The sequence below is a fragment of the Nelumbo lutea genome, chromosome 5 (genome assembly GCF_056320005.1).
Source record: "Nelumbo lutea isolate HS-2025 chromosome 5, American lotus-T2T, whole genome shotgun sequence".
NCBI lineage: Eukaryota > Viridiplantae > Streptophyta > Magnoliopsida > Proteales > Nelumbonaceae > Nelumbo > Nelumbo lutea.
Window position 1 is genome coordinate 78,415,539 of NC_142688.1, and position 23,179 is coordinate 78,438,717.

General features: G+C 41.3%; 1 protein-coding gene across 1 annotated transcript in view; it reads right to left on the reverse strand.

Moving 5' to 3' along the window:
• MMT (methionine S-methyltransferase) overlaps positions 1-23,179 on the reverse strand; it is a 120,576-nt gene that overhangs the window by 89,478 nt on the left and 7,919 nt on the right. The gene's annotated exons all lie outside the window — the stretch shown is intronic.

The window sequence follows — 23,179 nt, forward strand, 5'->3', positions numbered from 1 at the left end:
CCCTATACACTACCAATAGAAAACTATAATCAACCTTGAGATAGTATCCACACCTGCAGCCAATTGTACCATAATAAGGAAAAAGATAAACACATAGCAAAAGAAGAGTACCCTTACCACCCCTAAGAAGCAAGAAACAACAAATCATATTAACAGACAATTTGACTGCCCCAAATCTCTCAATCAACCATCTAGCTTGGACAAAAACATATCCCCAATCCAAACATAGAACTGAACCCTCAGCCCTCCAAAATCTAGTCGCTCTTGTTGGAGGTAATGAGGAGGTTTAGGTTTGGGGAAAAATGGTGCAAATGGATAATGGGTTGTATTAGATCTTGCTATTACTCTATATTGGTGAATGGAACTATGGTGGATTTCTTTCCAACTCTTAGAGGAATTAGACAAGGGGACCCCCTCTCCCTCCTTCTCTTTACTCTAGTGGTTGAGGTCTTGAGAAAATCAATCTCTATGGCATATTCACAAAGATTAGTTTGGGGGATGGAAATTAGGTCGTTATGGGATACCAATTACTCACTTACAATTCACAGATGATACAATCCTGTTTTGTGAATGTGATAATAGAAGGTGGATTAGGAATCTCAAGTTAGAAGTTCAACTTTCTGAACAGATCTCCAATCTGAAAGTGAATTTTGAGAAGAGTTGCATTGTATGCATTAACTTGGATGAGAGAGAGTTGACAGAGTATGCAAATATTTTTGGTTGTGAGCTGTCTCAATGGCCAATGAAATACTTGGGCTTGCCTCTAGGGGAAAATCCAAGAAAGAGTAGCTTCTGGGATCCCATAGTTGAGAAATTTGCTAAAAACCTCGTCTCTTGGAAGAAAATCTACTTGTCTTTTAGTGGAAGAATCACTTTGATAAGATTCACAGTAGCAAACCTGCTAGTGAATTACATGTTTGTGTTCAAGATGCCAGTAAGTGTGGGGAAAAATTGGAAAGGCTGATGAGGGGTTTCCTATGGGAGCCAATGGAGCAAAAGAGGGACCTTAGAGTAAGTTGGCAAGTGGTTTGTTGGAATAAGGAGTCTGGTGGCCTAGGGTTAGGCAATTTACTACAAAGGAATGTGGCTTCACTGGGTAAATGGTTGTGGAGATTACCGATGGATAAAGATAAACTTTGGGTAAAGTGGTGATAAGCATTCATGGGCTTGTGGCCAATGGTTGAGAAGCCGGAGTGCATGCTAGGGCTACCAGTGCCTCCCCTTAGAAGACCATCCATGTTGTTCTACCTTTATTCTTGCCTTCTGTCAAGTATGATCTTTGTTCTAGAACCAATGTGAAATTTTGTAAACAAGTATGGGTGGGTGTTTTGGAATGGTAGAATACTGATGTATTTCATTCTATTGTCAATCGACATATTTATACAGTAAGTTGCTGCAATAAATAGAAAGAAGAAAAAAATAGAAAGAAAAGAAAGTAGAAAGTAGTTAAAAATAGAAAGAAAAGAAAATAAAAAGTATAAGAATAGAAAGAAAGAACTAGAAAGAAAAACTTTCTAAATCAATCCTTCCACAATCCTAGGAATATATACAATTCTATTTTTACACAACTACCAAATATAGATCTGCACTAGTAACCCCACATTTTCCAACACTCCCCCTCAAGCTGGTGAATAGAGATCCTCCACTCCCAGCTTGGCTATAATTCTTCGAAAGTCTGTACTATTGAGCCCTTTAGTAAGTACATCGGCCAGTTGTCCTTTTGTAGACACATAGGGAGTGCAAATCAACTTGCTGTCCAGTTTCTCTTTTATAAAGTGTCGGTCGATTTCGATGTGTTTCGTCCTGTCATGTTGAACAGGATTGTGAGCAATATTGATGGCTGACTGGTTATCACAATATAGTTTCATAGGATCTTCTCGTGGAATCTTCAGATCTTCTAAAATTATCTTCAACCAGAGTAACTCACACACTCCTTGTGCCATAGCCCTGAATTCTGTCTCTGCACTTGACCGAGCCACTACATTTTGCTTCTTACTCCTCCAAGTGACTAAGTTTCCTCCCAAGAAGGTACAGTAACCAGAAGTGGACCGTCTATCTACTGGATATCCTGCATAATCGGCATCTATATATGCTTCAAGAGCCAATCCCCCATTTCTTCTGAATAAAATTCCTTTTCCTGGATTGGCTTTCAAATAGTGTAGAATTCGATGAGCAGCCTACAGATGAATTTCTTTAGGATTATGCATAAACTGACTTATTACACTTACAGTGTATGCAATATCTGGCCATGTATGTGCAAGATAAATGAGTTTTCCAACCAGTCTTTGTAATATCTCCTTGTCTACACTTGCATTCTCGCTGGCTTCTCCAAGTTTATGATTGGGATCTATAGGCGTGGGAGTTGGTTTACATGCCATATTTCCTGTTCATCTCAAAAGATCAACAACATACTTTTGTTGAGAGATAAAGATGCCTTGTTTAGAATGTGCAACTTCAATTCTGAGAAAATACTTTAGTCTCCCCAAGTCTTTTATCTCAAGTTCTCTAGAAAGGCAGTTTTTCAATGCTTCCTTCTCCTTTTTATCATTCCCAGTAACGATTATATCGTCCACATAGACTAATAGTGCAATAACTCCCCCTGAGGTTGTTTGTTTGATAAACAATGTGTGGTCACCTTGACTTTGCTTGTAACCTGTACTAAGCATCACCTTTGTAAACCTTCCAAACCATGCTCTCGAAGATTGTTTGAGGCCGTATAGTGCTTTCTTCAACCTACAAACTTTGTTCCCCTTAATGCCTTCTCCAAAACCCGGTGGAATGTCCATGTATATCTCCTCTTCTAGATCACCATGGAGAAATGCATTCTTTACATCAAACTGTTGCAAATCCCAATTATAGTTAGCAGCCAAAGACAGCAACACCCTTACTGTATTCATTTTAGCTACTGGGGCAAAAGTTTCCTGATAATCTACCCCATAAGTCTGTGTATATCCCTTCGCTACTAGGCGTGCTTTCTACCTTTCTAACGACCCATTAGATTTGTACTTAATTGTGAACACCCATTTACAACCAACAGTCTTCTTGTTTCTTGGTAGATCCACAACTTCCCATGTGTTGTTCTTTTCTAGTGCCTCCATTTCCACTCTCATGGCTTTTGTCCACTCCTTATTAGAAAGTGCCTCGACTAGAGTATTAGGAATTGGAATGGTGTTAAGGCTGGCTACAAAACTTTTATGGGATTTAGAGAATCATTGGAACGACACAGATTTGGCTAAAGGGTACAATGGGCGTTTGGTACATTCTCTGGTTCCTTTTCTCAGTGCGATAGGTAGGTCATACTCAGACTGTGAAGGTGCAGGTTCAAGTTCTGCATATCCCTCAGTTCCAGGATTAGGAGTTGAATCTTGGACTTGCACAAGTTGAGGATCTGGATTGCTTCTCCTAGAGTAAACCTGCATATATCTCACATCATCATGCACATCATTGGTGGGGTTAACAGTGTCTGAATTTGGTTCAATGGTCGGGTTGTTTGACTCTTTTTGAGACTCGGGAATATGGGGCTCAGAGGATTGTGACTCAGAGGGATGTAATTCTTGACAGTTGGATGACTGTGAGGAGGGTTATACATCTAAGGAGAGTAGATTCGAGGCCTTATCTTCCATTAATGAGGGCTCCCCCTGAAGATAAGGTTGAGTGAAAAAGGATTGTCCCTCCTCAAATGTGACATCGATGGAGGTGTAGAATTTTCTGGTGGGTGGATGATAACATTTATAACCTTTCTGAGTTGGGGAATATCCCAAGAAGACACACCTGATTGCTTGTTGATCCAATTTTCCCTTATTATGGACATGAACAAAGGCAGTGCAGCCAAAAATTCTTGGTGTGAGATTATTTGAGGTTCGAATATCAGGGTAGAATTGAGAAAGGACTTGTATTGGGCTTCGGTTGTCAAGAACTTTAGATGGTAGTCTATTTATGGTGTATGCAGCAGTAAGGACAGCTTCCCCCAATATTGTTTTGGCACCTGGTTTTGAAAGAGAAAGGCTCGGGTGGTTTGCAAAAGATGGCCATTTTTCCTCTTAGCTATCCCATTCTGTTGGGGAGTGTTAACACAAGAGGATTCATGCACAATGCCTTCTTTCTGAAAAAATAGGGACAAATTCTGATTAAAATAATCTGTAGCATTATCAGATCGAAACCTTTTAATTCTCACACCAAACTAAGTTTGGACTATGTTATGAAAGTTGGGAAGAATGGTACCCACATTAGATTTAGACTTAAGAAAAAAGATCCATGTGACCCTAGTGCAATCGTCAATAAAGGTGACAAACCATCTAGAACCAGTAATGTTTGGAATTTGAGAAGGGCCCCATATATCCGAATGAATCAAATAAAAAGGAGTTGAAGATCTTTTATTGCTGATTGGGAAAGAAACCCTTTTGTGCTTAGCAAGTTCACAAACATCACAATGAAAGGTTTAAACATCAATTCCTTTAAACAAGGAGGAAGCATTGTTTTTAAAACAGGAAATGAAGGATGACCGAAACGGAAGTGATGACGACAAATTACATCTTTATTGGAGATAGATAAGAATGACTCGTGTGTGACAAGCATAACAGTGTGAGATGGTTTGTTGGTTGCTTCAAGGTAGTAGAGTCCATCCCTTTCCTTAGCAAGTCCAATCTTCTTCCCCGAAACCTGGTCCTGAAATACACATTAAGAAGGAAAGAACACAACATTGCAGTTCACATCCTGGGTGAGTTTATGTATAGAGATAAGGCTAGTGGATAACTTAGGAACATGAAGCACATTTTTAAGCAATAGGGATGGAGTAATTTGAATATTCCCAATCCCTGCCACTGTGGTGAAAGAACCATTAGCAACAGAAATTTTTTTATTACTAGGACCGGGTGTATAGGTGAGAAAATGTAGTGAAGAGGGTGTCATGTGGTTAGTAGCTCCAAAATCAAGAATCCATGGAAAAACACTAGTCGAGGCATGTAATCCTAGAGATAAAGACTCACCTGAGAGAGAAAGAGAGGTAGAACCACTTCTTGGTTTCAAGGATTTCAGGAAGCTCCTTAGCCTTTCAATTTCTTCATCATTAAATGGTCCCTGACATGAGTGTTCTTGCTGCAGGGTTGTGGAGACATTATGGGCCTGTTGAACTCCTTTTGAAACTCCTCGATTTCCCCATTCTTTGCTGGATGTGGGAGGTTTCCCATGAAGTTTCCAACACCGATCTTTTGTGTGTCTGGGCTTCTTGCAATAGGTGCACCAGAGGTTATCGTTAGATTCACGAGTAGTTGTGTCACGAGCCAAGTTGTGATTGTTCTCACCCTTTGAACCATTGTAACTTCCTCCCCTTGCCACCATGGCTGAGCCTTCGGGATCTTTAGGCTCAAGCATGATTCCACGGCAGCTTTCCTCAGCTCTGACAAGGGCTATGACTTCATTCAATGGAGGCTGTTGACAGGTGTATTATATGTACTGTACGCAGGTTTAGTGCCCGTAGGGGTATTTTTGTAATTTTGTAGTCCTTTTGTGTTGTACGGCCAGTATAGTATAAATACAAATGCTTCACTCGCATGAAGCAGTTCTTTTGAGGCCTTAAGTCTGCAACCTCTTCTCTCTTCTTCTTCTTCTTCTTCTTCTTCTTCTTTTCTGCTCAACATGGTATCAGAGCAGGACCGACTTCACTGCTGCGTAGGAACTATGGTCCTGATGCTCGAAGACAAGGAAGAGGAAGCATTATCTAATGCTGCGGTTAGTCTCCTCTGCCGAGTATGGTTCTGCTACAAGAGAGTTGACTGTTCAACTTCCTAGCGCAGAAAAGAGTTCTGCTACATGTTTTCTGGGGTTCATCGGCTAAGAAGACTGTGGAAAAACATCCTAGATGTACAAAAAAGGGTTCTGGCCTGCAGAGAAGATTGAGTCCATGAGTGTACTGCGTGTACTGCCTATTCACAGTTCGGGTGATCTGGGTACTGAACTGAAGTTTCTCTGTTTATGGTTCTCTTCTTGCCCTCTTTCGATGGACTATTAATGTCCTAAAATCTGAGTAGGGATTGTTCTGTTTTCTTTTTCTCCCTCCTTCAACTGTGTGCTGCTCTATTCAGCTCTCTAAGGGACTGTTGTTGAACCCTAAACCCTAAGTGACTATTCGGCTGCCCTGGAATGTGGATATCAGTCGATTAGGTGTGGTGAACCACCACTTGTATTGCTGTATTACTGTTCCTACTGAGAAGCTGCATGAAAGTTGTAAAGTTGTAGGTCATTTAGACCTGGCTACACTGTAAGTGCAGTGTTCGTATGTTGTTCTGTGGACTCCTACAAAGGGTAGGTCATACAAACTAGTACTGCAGCTGCAGTGTTTGTGTTTGGTTCTCCATTAAACCGAAAATCATCAAGTGCCTAGTTGTGGACTGTAACAGCTCTGTAAGGCAGTGTGCCTTTGTTTTGAGTACTTCTAAACCCAAAATCATGAATAAGGAAAGATTGTGGTGCACTAATTGTCAGAAGCCCTGCCACACCAAAGATACTTGTCGGGATCTCCATGGAAAACCAAAGTGGGCTCAGGATTTACCTAAGAAGCAAGGCTCAGATGTAATTAGAAGACCCAGGCAACAAGGTATCAAGAAACACCACATGGCCAATATGGTTACTTGGGAGAATCAGTCCTCCACTTCTACTGTGACTCAAACACCACATAGCCAACACAACTATTGTGACCATTTGGAGCTTTATGGTAGAGAAATTCGCTAGATGGATGCTCCTCCCACCACCTCTTTTGCATCCATATTAGGTAATCCTACCACAGCTTTCCATGCCTCTTCACACAACCTTGACTCTCCGTGGATCATCGATTCTGGAGCGTCAAAACACATGACTGGTATGTCCTCTTACTTTCAATTTTATCACCCTCTCTCCGGAAGAGATAGTGAGACTAGCGGATGGATCATACACTTCCATAGCTGGTCAAGGAACTCTCTCTCTTCCCCTCGGTCTTACTCTTTCTGATGTTCTTCATGTTCCAAAATTCCCTATGAATTTGTTCTCAGTCAATAGTGTTACAAATTCCTTAAACTGTTTGTTATGTGACTTTTTTCCCTACCCATTGTGTGATTCAGGATCTAGCCTCAGGGAGGACGATTGGTAGGGGATGTATGGTTGATGGACTCTACATGCTGGAGAATACGACTGGCTTTCATGTTACAGAGTCTATGAGTCAGTTCAAAAAGAGTAAAATGTACTCGTGGCACCATCGTCTGGGTCATTTGTCTTTTGAGACCTTGAAATTGGCTTTCCCAGAACTGTGTAAGTCGATGTCTGTTTCTAATTTTTCTTGTCAAACGTGTCATTTAAGCAAGCATTGTAAAACTCAATTTCCTCAAAGAAATAGTAAACCTGAGTTTCCTTTTCACATTGTGCATTCTAATGTGTGGGGCCCTGTTACTTTACCTTCTGAGAGTGGCTACAAGTACTTCATTACCTTCATTGATGATTATTCCAGATATACTTGGGTATATCCAATGCGAACCCGTGAGGAAGTACCAAAAATTATCCAAGATTTTCAGCGGATGGTCTTCACCCAATTTTAGACCGAGATTCAAATATTTCAGTCAGACAATGCAAAAGAGTTTCTTCATAGTGACTTCACGGAGTTCTTTGCTTCACATGGCTCTCTTCATCGGAGCTCTTGTGCCCGTACGCCACAACAAAATGGTGTGGCTGAACGGAAGAACCGACACCTCCTTGAAGTGGCACGTGGTTTACTACTCCACATGAATGTCCCCAAACGTTTTTGGGTTGAGGCTGTCCTTTGTTCTACATACCTCATTAATCGAATGCCCTCTCGTTGGTTAGAGTATAAAGCCCCACATCAGCTTCTCTTTCCTAAAGCCCCTCTTCTTTCTATACCTCCTCGTGTTTTTGGTTGTCAGTGCTTTGTCCAAAACCTTTCTCCCACCTAGGGGAAATTTGACTCTCGTGCTATCCCGTGCATATTTCTTGGCTACTCATTCTCTCAGAAAGGGTATCGTTGCTTTGATCCTGTTTCTCGGAGATTCTATGTCTCCATGGATGTTACCTTCTTTCCTGTTTCTCCTCAGGGGGAGTGTAGGCATGAGGAGAAACTGATTCAGCTTCCTCCTCTTCCTAATCCTTCTCCTTTCCCCCCTTCTCTTCCTCCTCTTCCTAATCCTTCTTCTTCTTCGCCTTCTCTTCCTGATCCTCCACCTTTCTGTGTCTTTTCTCGTTGTCATAAAGGCCAACCAAGTTCAAGAGCTGTGGAGAATTCAGAAGTTGTACCTCAAGTGCCATCAAATTCCTCGGGGGAAGATCATACTCTCTCAGGTAACTTGACTCCCCATGATAGTCCTGACCTCCCTGTTGCTAATGATCTTGACCTTCCTATTGCTCACAGGAAAGGTGTTAGGTTGTGCACCACTAAACACCCCATTTCCAACTTTGTCTCCTATGAGAACATCTCACCTTCATTTTGTGCCTTCCTTACCTCTATTGACAGTATCCCTATTCCCAAGAATGTGGCAGAAGCTCTCTCAGTACCAGAATGGACAAATTCCATGAAGGAATAAATTGATGCTCTTCATAAGAATGGCACGTGGGAACTTATTGATCTCCCTAAGGGTAAGGTTCCAGTTGGATGTAAATGGGTGTTCACTGTTAAGCATGGGGCTGATGGAACTGTGCAGAGGTATAAAGCTCGTTTAGTGGAAAAGGGTTTTATTCAAGTATATGGAGTTGATTATGCAGAAACCTTTGCCCCTGTTGCCAAAATGAACTCTATTAGAGTACTTTTCTCTTTTGCTGCAAATCTGAATTGGGATCTACATCAGCTCGACATCAAGAATGCCTTCTTGAATGGTGACCTTGAAGAGGAAGTTTATATGGTTCAACCCCCCGGTTTTTTGGCTCAAGGAAGTGAACAGAAAGTGTGCAAATTAAACAAGTCTTTATATGGGCTGAAGCAATCACCAAGAGCTTGGTTTAGCAGATTTCATACTACGGTTCAGCAGAGGGGATACAAGCAATGTCAGTCAGATCACACACTGTTTGTAAAAAGGGTAGAAGGTAAAATGGCTGCCCTAATAGTATAAGTGGATGACATAATTGTTACTGGTGACTGGGAGGATGAAATTCAAAGTTTGAAGGGCTTCCTTGCCGCTCAGTTCGAAGTGAAAGATCTAGGACCCGCCAAATACTTCCTTGGAATTGAGGTTGCTCAATCAAAAAAGGGTATCTTCATCTCCCAAAGGAAATATGTCCTAGACTTGCTTAAGGACACTGGAAAGATTGGGGTTAAACCAGCTGACTCTCCCATTGATCCCAACCATAAGTTAAGTGACAGCCAAGGTGAACCTCTTAAAGATGTGAAGAAATTTCAGAGGCTTGTAAGAAGATTATTGTACCTCTCTATGACTCGTCCAGACATAGCATATGTTGTTGGTGTCCTCAGCCAGTTCATGCATGCACCTAGGTCCACTCATCTTGAAGCAGTGGAGAGAATACTACGGTATCTTAAGAAGTTCCCGGGTGCTGGGTTACTATTCCAAAAACATGGACATTTGAGAGTTGAAATTTACACAGATGCGGATTGGGCTGGATCTCAAAGTGACAGAAGGTCAACTAGTGGTTACTGCACCTTTGTTGGAGGGAACCTTGTTACTTGGAGGAGTAAGAAGCAAACCGTAGTAGCTAGATCCAGTGCTGAAGCTGAGTACCGTGCAATGGCACACGGAGTAGCCGATGGTAATGTGGATAAAGAATCTATTGGGAGAGTTGGGTTTTCCAATTGAAAAACCCATGACTCTTCTCTGTGACAACAAGGCAGCTATAAGTATCGCTGCCAACCCGGTACTACATGATAGAACAAAGCACATTGAAGTTGACAAGCACTTTATCAGAGAGAAAATAATCACAAGCGAAGTATGCACTCCATACATCAGCTCTAAAGACCAACTAACAGACATCTTTACAAAAGGGCTAAATCATTCCAGACACCAAGATCTCTGTGACAAGTTGGGCATGATTGATATCTATGCTCCAACTTGAGGGGGAATGTTGATAGGTGTATTATATGTATTGTACGCATGTTTAGTGCCCGTAGGGGTATTTTTGTAATTTTGTAGTCCTTTTGTGTTGTACGGCAAGTATAGTATAAATATAAATGCTTCACTCGCATGAAGCAGTTCTTTTGAGGCCTTAAGTCTGCAGCCTCTTCTCTCTTCTCTCTTCTTCTTCTTCTTCTTCTTCTTCTTCTTCTTCTTTTCTGCTCAAAAGAGGCACTTCTTCTTTGCCAAGAATTTGTATTCGGACCTGATCAAATTCAGCATTCAGTCCGACCAAAAAATCATACACCCTATCTCTTTCAATTAAATTCTTCAAGATCACAGCATCATCAGGGCACTTTGTCTCAAGAACCCGATAATGATCAAGCTCATGTCATAAATTTTGTAGCAGATTTGCATACTCTGTAACACTTCTGCTCCCTTGTTTGGCCGCCACTGTTTTCACTTTGACCTCATAGACACGAGCAGCGTCATGGGCTTTGGAATAGGTTTGTCAGACAGCATCCCAAATAGCCTTTGCAGAGGGAAGAAACGTACAAGTATCACTGATCTCGGGTGTCATTGAACTCCACAACCATGACATAATCATGGAGTCATCTTCGTCCCAAGCATCAAAATTTGGCTCGCCCAACTTTGGCCCTGTTCCAAGAAGGTCACTAATTTTTCCTTTTCCCTTCAAATAGGTACGCACTAGTTGTGACCACTTCAAGTAGTTCTGGCCATTCAATCTATATGTTGTCTGAATATTCTGCAAATCACCAGTGTGAGGATGAGAATTTATTGCTCCTTCAACGGTTTGGACGGGAGCACTTGTTGCAGTCATGTCGGACATTGTTAATGGAGGAAAAATAAGGCCAGCAGGAAAGGAGAATAAAGGACGGAAGAACTGGCCGGAATAAAGGAGAATAAAGAAACACTTCTGGTTACAGATCAACACTGAAGGCCAGAAGAGAAAGACACGAAAAACTGGCAATGAAGGCCGAAAAAAATCTCAAGGTTGACAAACCTAGAGCTCTGATACGATGTTTTGGAATGGTAGAATACTGATGTATTTCATTCTATTGCCAATCGACATATTTATATAGTAAGTTGCTGCAATAAATAGAAAGAAGAAAAGAATAGAAAGAAAAGAAAATAGAAAGTAGAAAAAAATAGAAAGAAAAGAAAATAGAAAGAAAGAAATAGAAAGAAAAACTTTCTAAATCAATCCTTCCACAATCCTAGGAATATATACAATTCTATTTTTACACAACTACCAAATATAGATCTGCACCAATAACCCCACGTTTTCCAACAGTGGGGAACCTTTCCCTGAAAGATAAATTTCCTTTTGTATTTACCCTCTCAAGATACAAAGATGAGTTTGTGTCTACCATTCTTGTACCCTCAAGCTCAAGAAGTGGCTTTGATTGGGATCTGGGTTTGCGAAGGGGTGTTAGGGACTCAGAGTTAAATGATGTCTTGGAATTGCTTCAAGTCCTTGAAGGGGTTTTTGTGGATCCTTCTTGCTCTGATAGTCATAATTGGACTTTATCCTCCTCTAGTGCCTTGTTCTTCGAGGCTTTAAACAAACTTTTAAATAGTTTGGGTTGTCCTTCCTATTAAGGAGGTTGGGTGTAAACCTATTCCTCCAAGGATTGGAGGATTTTGTTGGGAGACCTTCCTGGAAAGAGTTAATACTTGCTATCTACTCCAATTAAAAAGAACTAAGTGGTGGTTATCTCCGAATTGTTGTACTCTTTGTAAGGCTAATGGAGAAAATTGCTTTCACTTATTAATCTCCTGTCTATTTGTTAGAACTGTTTGGGAATAGTTTTTCTCTCCATTTGGTTGTAGGTCGATTCCCCCATCTAATGTGCAAAGCCTGTTTACTCTACCTTCTTTAGATGACCTATGAAAAGAGGGAGAGTGTAGTGCAGATGTACAAGCACTGCAATGTGTTGGACTATGTGGGAAGAATGAAACTCCAGAATATTTTCAGAGAAGGAAAGAAGCAAAGAGATAATCATTGATACCCTCCTGATTAGAGTGATTCATTGGGTGAAAACTTTGGAGCTATTTGCTGATTTTTCTTTGGTTGATATTATGAAGTGAATCACATCAGGTTGAAATGAGGCCTTTATGGTCTCCACTAGGTAATGATTTTATTAAACTAAATTCTGATGGAAGTCGTGCAGGGAACCCAGGCCCTTCTGGTATTGGTGGGGTGTTCAGGAATAAGGAAAGCAAAGTTATTGGACTATTTTCTGGTCCAATTGGTGTAGATGACTCATTAAGATCTGAGACTCTGGCTGTGATGGAGGGAGTGCAAAAGTCAAAAGGATATGAATGTGAAAAATATGATTATAGAAGGTGATTCAAAGCTGGTAATGAATTGGTTGCAAAAGGAGGGAAGTGGTTTATGGATATTCAACGGTGAAAAGAAAAAAAAACAAGTGGCTAACTCAGGATATGGAGGTGAAGGCTTGTTGGGTTAAAAGAACTGCAAATGCTTTTGCTGATGTTCTAGCAAAACAAGGGGTGGGAAGGAATCAAAGCTTTTGGGCACAATAGTGATCTGTATTTTGTTTTCTTTGGTGAGGAGAGTTAAGAAAGGTTACGTCCCCTCTGACATCTCTTGTGTAAACCACTTATTATTTACTGTTATTGATCAAAAAACAACTCTACAAAACATCACTCTTCATCTGGTTTACAGTGTACACTACCCTCCTTTCTATCTTTAAGGTTTACCATCAACCACCTTCCGCCTTAATAAATCCATCTTCTCTTTAGGAGCAGATTTCACATTCTTTAACAACCATCAGATTCTCAGTAACTAAGCAGAACTCCTTAGCTGATAAGATCTCTCTATCTCTCTCTTCCAGCTGCCTAAAATAGACTCTGCAAACTCTTCACCTTCCAGATAGGATTCCAAAGATTTTACCAATTTTACTTGGTATTCACCATCATAACTACACCAACCAACCTCCTACTTGTAGTATACTTTCAACACATTACCTGAATTATAACCATGGAGCAAAAAATTGGACTTCATCTTTCCAGTACCACACCATACCCTGTAAACTCAATCAGTGACATTGCTCCTCTTCCCTATCCATGCAACTCCTCATGAATAGCAAATTTAGGACCTCATATTATATCCTCAAATTATCTAAAAAGGCAACTGTCACACTATTGCAAAGGATGGTCAATGTAGCATGATGCCTACACCTGCTACCTTGTTGAGAAAAGACAAACTTGAATCTGGGCTTGGCTGAGCCTTCCAGAGTCTATCTGAAAGACCATCAAACGCCTTTCTATTATTTAATAGTAGGCAGTTTAGAGTTGGAATTTGTCTCTCACCTATTGAACATACCCCTTCTCTCATGAGGGGTAGCAAGGGTTTCAGCCCAAGAGAGCATATATTTTGGAACCTAGTCCTTTCTTCAGTCTCAATGCCAAAAAATAAAGTCCTCCCCTCAGTCTGTTGGAGTTTGTGGAAGGAGAAAAGTCACTACATGTTTTACAACAAAAGCAGATCAATAAATGAAGTATCAAATTATTTGAATTGTACACTGCACAAAATTTAAACAGAGGCATACCCTTATACCACCCTTTAGTCCTGCCTTGAAAGTGATGGTAGCTTTGACCACATACAAATCTTGAACCAATCAGCTCAGAAGACCACAGCACTAATTTAGACAGTCTCATTAGAGACTACCTGCAAAATAACAGCACTAACTGCAACATAAGGTCATTCCCCTCCTAAGATCAGCATCTTGACCCAGTTGTACCCCCAACCTATAGTTTAGCATATCAACAAATCCAAGGATAGATGGTATATCACTGTCAATATGTCATCTATTGGAATCCCTCAAATTAAAATTTCCTCAAGAAAATGAATTTGATTAAAGTGAACTAATCATTACAAATGGGCAGCAACACCTCCATCGATATCAAACGATTCTAAATCCACAACCCGCTCTTCAACAGCTCATCAACTACAATCCTTCAACTCTTTCCCCTATCCTCCAGCCACCATTTCCCACATACCAGAAGGATTACCACCTGGTTCATGCAGTTGGAACAAGATATGGTTTGGTTTTGGCTTATGGATCTGGGTACGTTATTTGGTCAAAATAATCAGTCTTATAGTATTTGGGTCATTTCAGTAAATTCATGGAGTATGACATCTAAGGTTTCTCAATTTAGGTTGAAATGTGTGTTTTGAGTGGTATAGGTTGTTGAATGTGTTTTGTTAGAGCTAGCCGAATAAGGGTAGATTAGTCATTTTATTTCTGTTAAGTTATGTGTTTATGTGGCAGTTTTAATAGAGACTTCCTGTCCCATACTTAAGTGGGGGAAAGTTTAGTCTTTGTACAACTAATTAGAGGCTAATTCATATTAGGGTCAACTGATAGGGTTTAGGCTATCAGATTCGTCTTTTCCTCTTCTTCTTCTTCTTCTTCTTCTTCTTCTTCTTCTTCTTCCTCTGGTTCGAAGTGCTGAAGCCACTGAGATAACATGGTATCAGAGCAGGACGTTGCTCTTTAAATCTCTGCTCGTGACTGCTGCTCCTTTCTGTTCATGACTTCTTTTCTCCTCTGGACTGCAAATGGAGAACACAGACTCGACCTAGGTCTGAGAACACTTCGGCCTCTCTTTCTCGCTCAGAAGTTGATTGCCTTTCAAGAGAATAACTCCAGAAATAAGTGGATGGTCGACTGAAGCTCTCCATCAAGGTTGATTATCCTTTTTTTTATGTTGTTGGTGTTTCTGGGTTGGAAAACCCTCAAAAATCTGCTCGGACTGATCAGAACTTAAAGAACTATGTTATTTGTAGCCTTGGTTCTTAACCCGCAAAAGGCCCAAGAACAGGCTGTGTTTACAGTGACCGAATGGTGTAAGGGTGTAGTGGTTGTAGTTGATGTCTTTGGACTGGTAGTGACCTTTAAAAGGGTCAGACAGACCTGTACCATGTGGGACAGGGATGATTGTGTGGTGACACTTTTGATGCTTACTGCAAATGGAGAACACAGACTCGACCTAGGTCTGAGAACACTTCGGCCTCTCTTTCTCTGCTCAGAACTTGATTGCCTTTCAAGAGAATAACTCCAGAAATAAGTGGATGGTCAACCGAAGCTCTCCATCAAGGTTGATTATCATTTTTTTTTTTTGTGTTGTTGGTGTTTCTAGATTGGAAAACCCTCAAAAATCTACTCGGACTGATCAGAACTTAAAGAACTAGGTTATTTGTAGCCTTGGTTCTTAACCCGCAAAAGGCCCAAGAACAGGCTGTGTTTACAGTGACCGAATGGTGTAAGGGTGTATTGGTTGTAGTTGATGTCTTTGGACTGGTAGTGACCTTTAAAAGGGTCAGACAGACCTGTACCATGTGGGACAGAGATGATTGTGTGGTGATACTTTTGATGCTCACCCTTTATTGAGCAGCCTCAAGAGGGTTTGTATGTGGTTAGTAAATTGCTGAATTACTGTAGTGGTGATTTATGGTTCTGTGTAATCAGTAGTGGTGTGAGCAAGAACAAAAGTTGTTTTTTTTTTTTGGCTGGAAGGAATGGCCGCATTGCCTACATCAATTTTCTGCCCTGTTGGTGTTGTCTGAATGTTGGTTTACCTTTTGTTCTTAATCTGAATGGTAGTTTGTGCACAGTGGTGACTGATTGTGACTTGTTGTGAACCTATCACCTGAGTATAGAGACTGCTGTAGTGTTGTCTTGGCTGCTGTAGTATTTGGTTGGTGACTAAGAGTTCAGCATTAGAGATAGCAGTGGGGGAGATATAATGGCAGCAACGGGAGATGATTCTAATGATCAGAAACCGAGTGTAATGATCCCCTCCGATTATTTGGGTGTGCAGATGACCTCCATTAAACTTAATGGTGAGAATTATCTGCCATGGGCCAAGTCAGTGGAAGTTTTCCTCAAGGCAAAGAGGAAAGTGAAACACGTGAAGGAAGATAAACCATCAGCTAACTCTCCAGGGTTTGATGACTGGGAACAGGAAGATGCCCAAATCATGACATGGTTATGCAATAGTATGGAATGCAAAATAAGTGCCAACTTTATGTTCTAAGATACAATTAAGGACATATGGAAATATGCCAAGAAGCTTTATTCTGGGCAGGATAATACTACAAGGGTATATCAGCCCTATCAGGAGTATTTTGATCTGCAGCAAGGGAATAAAACCCTAGAAGAGTACTGTGCCAGTATGAAGAACCTCATAAATGAACTCAATGTCTATCATCCCCTCACTCCAGATGTTAAGGTTCAACAACAACAGAGGGAACAACTAGATGTCACTAGGTTCTTAGTGGGGTTGAAATCAGAATATAAACCAGTTAGGGCCCAAATATTGAGAGGCTCTACTCTTCCTACATTTGAGGAAATTTTTGCACGGCTTTGTAGGATTTCTTTGGGATCTACAGAGAATCCCGCACAATCTGACAGATCAGCATTTGTGATAGCCAGATGAGGTGGGCGTGGTACTAGAGGGGGAGGATGTGCCTCCCGAGGAGGTCGTGGTGGTTCCGTATTTGGCCATGGTGGTGGTCATGACTCAAGGGGAGGCCGTGGTAAAGGAAAAAGTAACTCTACAAGGAAGTGTACCCATTGTGGCAGAGACGGACATTCAGTGAATTTCTGTTATGATCTCCATGGCCCTCCTTCTACATGGGCTAATCATGCAGTAGATGGTGGGATTGATGTCAGTGATAACCAATAGGCAAATCTAACACCTTCCACATCTACATCTGTTTCCGAGAAGGAGATGGTGAGTGTACCACGCGATGAGTATGAGAGGTTCCTTTAAACTACTTCACAGCATACTACAGCCACCCTTGCCCACTCAAGTATAACTTGTCTGACATCCAAACCCTCTCCCTGGATTATTGACTCTAAGCCTCTGATCACATGACCAGGACTCCAGTTGTGTTCTTTTCTCTCTCTGAAACTTCCACATCTCAAACTGTTACTCTTGCCAATGGTTCCTCTTCTCCAATCTGTGGTGTTGGTAATGTTGACACGGCTTCTCTTTCTTTATCATTTGTTCTATATGTCCCTAAGTTTCCATTCAATCTTATATCTCTTAGTAAATTAACCAAGACTCTTAATTGCTCTATTACATTTTTCCCTTCCTTTTGTATTTTTCAAGATCTCAAGACGAGGAAGAAGATTGGTGGGGGGCATGAGGCTGGTGGATTGTATTACCTTGACGGTGGTGGATCGTCAGTTGCACTTCAGACTTCACTCACTCCTCTACAGTGGCATTGTCGACTGGGACATCTATCTCTCAAGGCACTCAAGATATTGGTTCCCTCTTTGAGTCATTTGTTATCTTTACAATGTGAGTCGTGTCAGTATGGGAAACATCGCCGAGTTTCCTTCAGCCCTAGAGTTGATAATCGTATGTTGAGTCCCTTTGCTTTGGTTTATTCAGATGTTTGGGGTCCGATTAAAATAGTGTCTTATAATAGTTACAAGTATTTTGTCACTTTTATTGATGACTGTTCAAGGATGACATAGATTTATTTAATGAAAGATAGGATTGAATTATTTTCCATTTTTCAAAAATTCCATGCTGAAATACATATACAATTTGGTGTTCCAATCAAAGTTCTTCGTTCAGATGGCGGTTGTAAATACTTTCTTACTTCCTTTCAACAGTATTTAGAACAGCATGAAATCATTCATCAAACTTCATGTGCATCCACTCCTCAACAAAATGGGGTGGTTGAACGAAAGAACTATCATCTCCTTGAAACTACTCAGTCTATTCTTCATCATATGAGTGTTCTTAAACGACTTTGGAGTGATGTTGTACTTACTGCGTGTTTCCTTATTAATCGGGTGCCCTCCTTCATTATTAATGGTCGGTCTCCCTTTTCTATTTTGTTCCCAACCTTGTCTCCCTTGCCATTAACACCCTGCATCTTTGGCTGTGTGTACTTTGTTCACAATCTGAGTCCTGGGATAGACAAGCTGGATGCACGCTCTATTTAGTGCGTCTTTCTTGGCTACTCTCGGACTCAAAAAGGGTATAAGTTTTACAATCCCATTACTCAGAAATGCTATGCCTGTCCTGATGTCACCTTTTTTGAGTCTGTCCCCTTCTTCTCGGGACCTAAAGCATCAGTGTCTCCACCTTTGCTTCCTCTTCCTCTTTCAGTCCGTAATCCCGTTTTGGTTGTTCTAGTTGGGGTTGACCCTTCACCTCCTCCAGTGCAGATCCCTACTGAACGACCGCCGATCCGGCACATGTATACTCATCGGCAGACACCGGTTCCTCCTCCAGATTCTACCTTGTCTACGGATCCTGTTGTTGCTCCTGTCCCAGAACCTTCAGGACATGATCTTCCCATTGTTTTATGGAAAGGTAAATGTAGTTGTACCCTCCATCCCATTTCCAATTTTGTTTCAGTCTCTCGCCTTTCCGCTTCACATCGCCAGTTTGTTTCACTGTTGTCATCTATTTCTATACCTAAGAATGTCCAAGAGGCTCTTAGCTCACTTGGGTGGCAGCAGGCAATGGAGGAGGAACTCTCCACCCTTCAGCATACTCAAACGGGGGAGCTCACTACTCTTCCTCCCGGTAAACATGTTGTGGGTTCTAAATGGGTGTATACTGTTAAATACTTGCCAGATGGTAGTGTGGAGCGTCTGAAGGTCAGACTTGTTGCTAAGGTTATTCACAGTTGTATGGGATGGACTATATGGAGACCTTCTCTCTAGTGGCTAAGATTGGCTCTGTCCGTGTCTTAATTTCCCTGGCAGTTATGTATGATTGGCCCTTGTTTCAACTTGACATTAAAAATGCCTTCCTTCATGGTGACCTTATGGAGGAGGTATATATGGAGCAACCACTTGGGTTTGTTGCTCAAGGGGAGGATGGTGTTGAGTTGGTCCGAGTTGTTTTTTATTTAGTTAGGAAGTTGTTGGGCTTTAGGTCCATTAGTTTATGTTTTTTTTTTAATTTGTGATTGTTCAGCTATATTAGTAGCCGATTTTTTTTTTTAAGTTGTGATTGTTCAGCTATATTAGTAGCCGCCCTACTAAGGGCATCCTTGTAATATCTCATCCTTTAAGTATAAATATAATGAGAGGTAGGCGGCTAGGGTTAATTTTTACAATCCTGGTTGACTTCCTACTCTTTTCTTCTTCTCCTTTCTTCTCTATTGCTCAAATCTTCATCTTCCCCCTCTTTCCTTTCACAAGAAACTCGACTAAATCTGCAATTAGGGATTTCTACTTGGTATCAGAGCGGGTCAAAGGTTCCTTGAAGTTGTTCTCTCATGCAGCCCTAGATTGGCCGACTACATGGTGATTTAAGAGGCGGATCGAAGCTCTTAGGTAAGCCCATTTTTTGGATTATTTTGGTGGATCTATGTGCCCTGTAGCTGGTCTAGGGTTTCTCATCAAAATCAGGAAAAACTAGAGAAAGGGGAAGAGTTTTGTTTCTGTTGGACTCTTCAATTTTGACCTAGGAAGTAGCGCCCTAATTTTTTAGGGTTCCTTGGAGTTTTTTGTAAGGAGCGATTCAAGTCCTGCCTGATTTGGAGGCTTCTAGAGAAAGCAGCTGCCCCTTCTCTCTTTTCTCTAGTCCCACAAAAAAGGAATCTTTTGTGGGAAGAAAGTCTAGGACACCAGAAAGGTGTTTTTGGTTCCAAAAAGTGTTTTGTTTGATCTTGTTGCAAATTTCAGTTATTTTCTTTACATTTTTTGAGAAACATGGAGGGCCACGGAATTGAAAATAAGACCGGGAGTGAAATGAGACCAGTGGGAGGAGGTGTTGGAGACCCTTTCGGGGTTGGAACCATTACTATAGTTAGGTTGGATGGTACAAATTACTTAGAATGGTCACAATCTGCAAAGATGGCCATTGGTACTCATGGGAAATTAGGGTATATCACAGGTGAAGAGGTGAAACACGAAACTAGCAACTCCCGGTGGGTACAGGAAAATTATATGGTGATGACTTGGTTGTGTAATTCCATGTTGCGCCATATAAGTAAAATTTTTTTATGGGCAAATACATCTAAGGAAATACAGGATGGGGTTATAGAAACCTATTCACAGAGGGAGAATGTTGCTAGGGCTTATCAGTTGAGAAATCAAATTATTTCTACAAGACAGGGAGATAGACCTGTTGCAGCCTATCTTTCAGCCCTTAAAACCCTGTGGCAGGAGATTGACAATTTAGAGACATTTGCTTGGGAAACCATTAAGGATGCAGCTACCTATCAGAAACATCTAGAGAAGTATAGGGTGTTTGAATTTCTTGCTGGCCTTAATCCTGAGCATGATATTGCACGACAGCACCTTCTTTCCAAGGATAGTGTTACTCTCTCCCAGGCATATGCCTTTGTGTCAGGGGAGTGCAGGAGAGATGTGATGATGAAAAATCTTATTCCTGATCAGTCTGCCATGGTAAGTGCTGTGAAACCTAAACAAAGTGGAGATCGGGGTAGCAATGAAATCAAGAAGGAAGATAAAAGAGATTTGATCTGTGACTACTGTAAGAAGCCTAAACACACAAGAGATACTTGCTAGAAGCTTCACCCATATCTTGTGCCGACTAGATTGAAAAATAAGAAGGGAAATGCACACATGGTAGTTACTGGTGACATTCTGGCCCCTCCTATTACAATTGCTCTGGAGTTTGTTGCAACTGCTACAGTAAGGGCTGAACTTGAGAGGTATGGGCTACTTCTGAACCAGTGGGATACAGCCAGTTCCAGTTCAGCCACAAGCGGGCAGCAAGGTACAGGTGGCACTGGATAGTTCCAGTTCAGCCACAAGCGGGCAGCAAGGTACAGGTGGCACTGGTGGAGTCCACTCTACTTTCTTTGCTCACACAGGTAGTTCACACGTCACTGCAAATTATGTTTCTACTTCAGGTAAGGAGGGACCTCATTGGATTTATAGATTTTGGAGCCTCAGAGCACATGACCCAGAGCTCTACTATTTTTTCAACTTACCATGTTCCTATTGCTGGGAAGGGATCTGTCAAGATTAGTGATTCTATTTCTCTACTCTCTGTCCTTCATGTTCCCAGATTCAGCACTAATTTGTTATCTGTTAGTAGTTTGACTAAGAACCTGAACTGCTCAGTAATTTTTTCTCCTGGTCATTGTATTTTACAGGATCTGGATTCAAATAGGATGATTGGAAGTAGTCATGAAGTGAATGGAATCTACCTCCTGGATGTACTTCCTCCTCATCAAAGTCATCATGTCAACAGGGATAGTGAGCTAGGGTCTGTGCGTCAAATTATGCTTTGGCATAATCGTTTGTGCCACTTACCCTTTTCTTCTTTGAGTTTTTTGTTTCCAAAACTTTTTGAGTCTATTAGTTTGTCAAGTCTGGAGTGTGAAGGTTGTCAACTTGGAAAGCATTGTAGACATTCATTTAAACCTAGTAATAAAAGATGTTCTTCTTCTTTTGATGTTATTCATTCGGATGTGTGGGGCCCTTACCATGTTCCTTCTACGGGAGGCTATCGATATTTTCTCTTATTTGCGGATGATTTCTCATGATACTCTTGGATTTACCTTATGAGATCCCACGATGAAGTACCATCCTTGGTGAAGCAATTTCATCAGATGGTACAAACACAGTTTGGAACAAGAATAAAGGTGTTCAGATCCGACAATGCCAGGGAATATTTTGAAAGACACCTTGCCTCATATCTGTTAGAATATGGTGTTGTCCATCAGAGCAGTTATCCCTACAGTTCACAGTAGAATGGTGTTGTAGAAAGGAAGAACAGACACATTCTTGAGATTGCAAGAAGCATGATGATCACATCTACAGTTCTAGTTCGGTTTTGGGGTGATGCAATTCTCACAGTAGTATACCTGATTAACAGGGTGCCCTCTCGTATTACTTGGATTCAGCACCCCATTCAGTCTCTTTTTTCCTCAAGGGGAGATGTTTCGTATTCCTCTCAAGGTGTTTGGGTGTGTCTGCTTTGCACATATCCTTGGTCCTCACCGCTCGAAGCTTGACCCCAAGGCAAAGAAGTGTGTCTTCCTTGGATATGCAGAGAATCAGAAAGGGTACTGTAGCTATGATCCAGTCTCTAGGAGCTAGTATGTTACCATGGATGTCACCTTTTTTGAATCCACGTACTTCTTCCCAAAGAATCCTTCTCAGGGGGAGTGCTTTGGGGAAGTGAGTCAGCAGTCTATTCCTCTCCAAGTTCCAGCCCCTTTGTTTACTCCTATGCTTGACCACCACCTTGTGTCACCTACCTTGCCACCTCCTTTGTGTTTTGCTTCTCGGCATTACTTACGACAGAGACTTCACAAGGAGGTTGATTCCACTACAGCAGAACTCACATCACTTCCTGTCGATTCCTTGGAGACTCCAGATTCGGCTGACATGGACTCAAGTATTCCTCTTGGTCCCGCTACTGTTTCAGTTCCCATTGATTCTACTAACACTATTACAGATAACCTTGATCTCCCTATTGCTCTCAGAAAAGGGAAGAGAAAGTGTACTACTCATTGTATTTCACAGTACTTATCCTACAGTGGACTTTCTCCTTCCTACCGTGCTTTTCTTTCCTCTCTTGATTCAGTGTCTATACCCAAGGGTGTTAGTGAGGCTCTCTCCAAACCTGAGTGGAAGACAGCTATGCAGGAAGAGATGGCAGATTTGATTAAGAATCAGATATGGAACATTGTGGATCTACCAAAAGGCAAGGAGACAATTGGATGCAGATGGGTTTACACAGTAAAATATAAGGCAGATGGAAGTATAGAAAGGTACAAGGCAAGACTTGTTGCAAAAGGGTACACACAGACCTATGGCATTGATTACTTAGAGACCTTTGCACCAGTTGCAAAGATGACCTCTATTCGGATATTTCTTTCTCTTGCTACCTCATACTCTTGGCCCTCGTTTCAACTTGATGTGAAGAATGCTTTCCTAAATGGGGATCTGCAAGAATAAGTGTATATGGATCTTCCTGCTGGCTTTTACAATGATACTGAAAAGGGAAAGGTATGCAGGTTAAGAAGTCACTTTATGGCTTGAAACAATCTCCCAGAGCATGGTTTAATAAATTCAGAAAGGCCTTGATTGCTTTTGGCTACACTCAGACTCAATCTGATCACACCTTGTTTG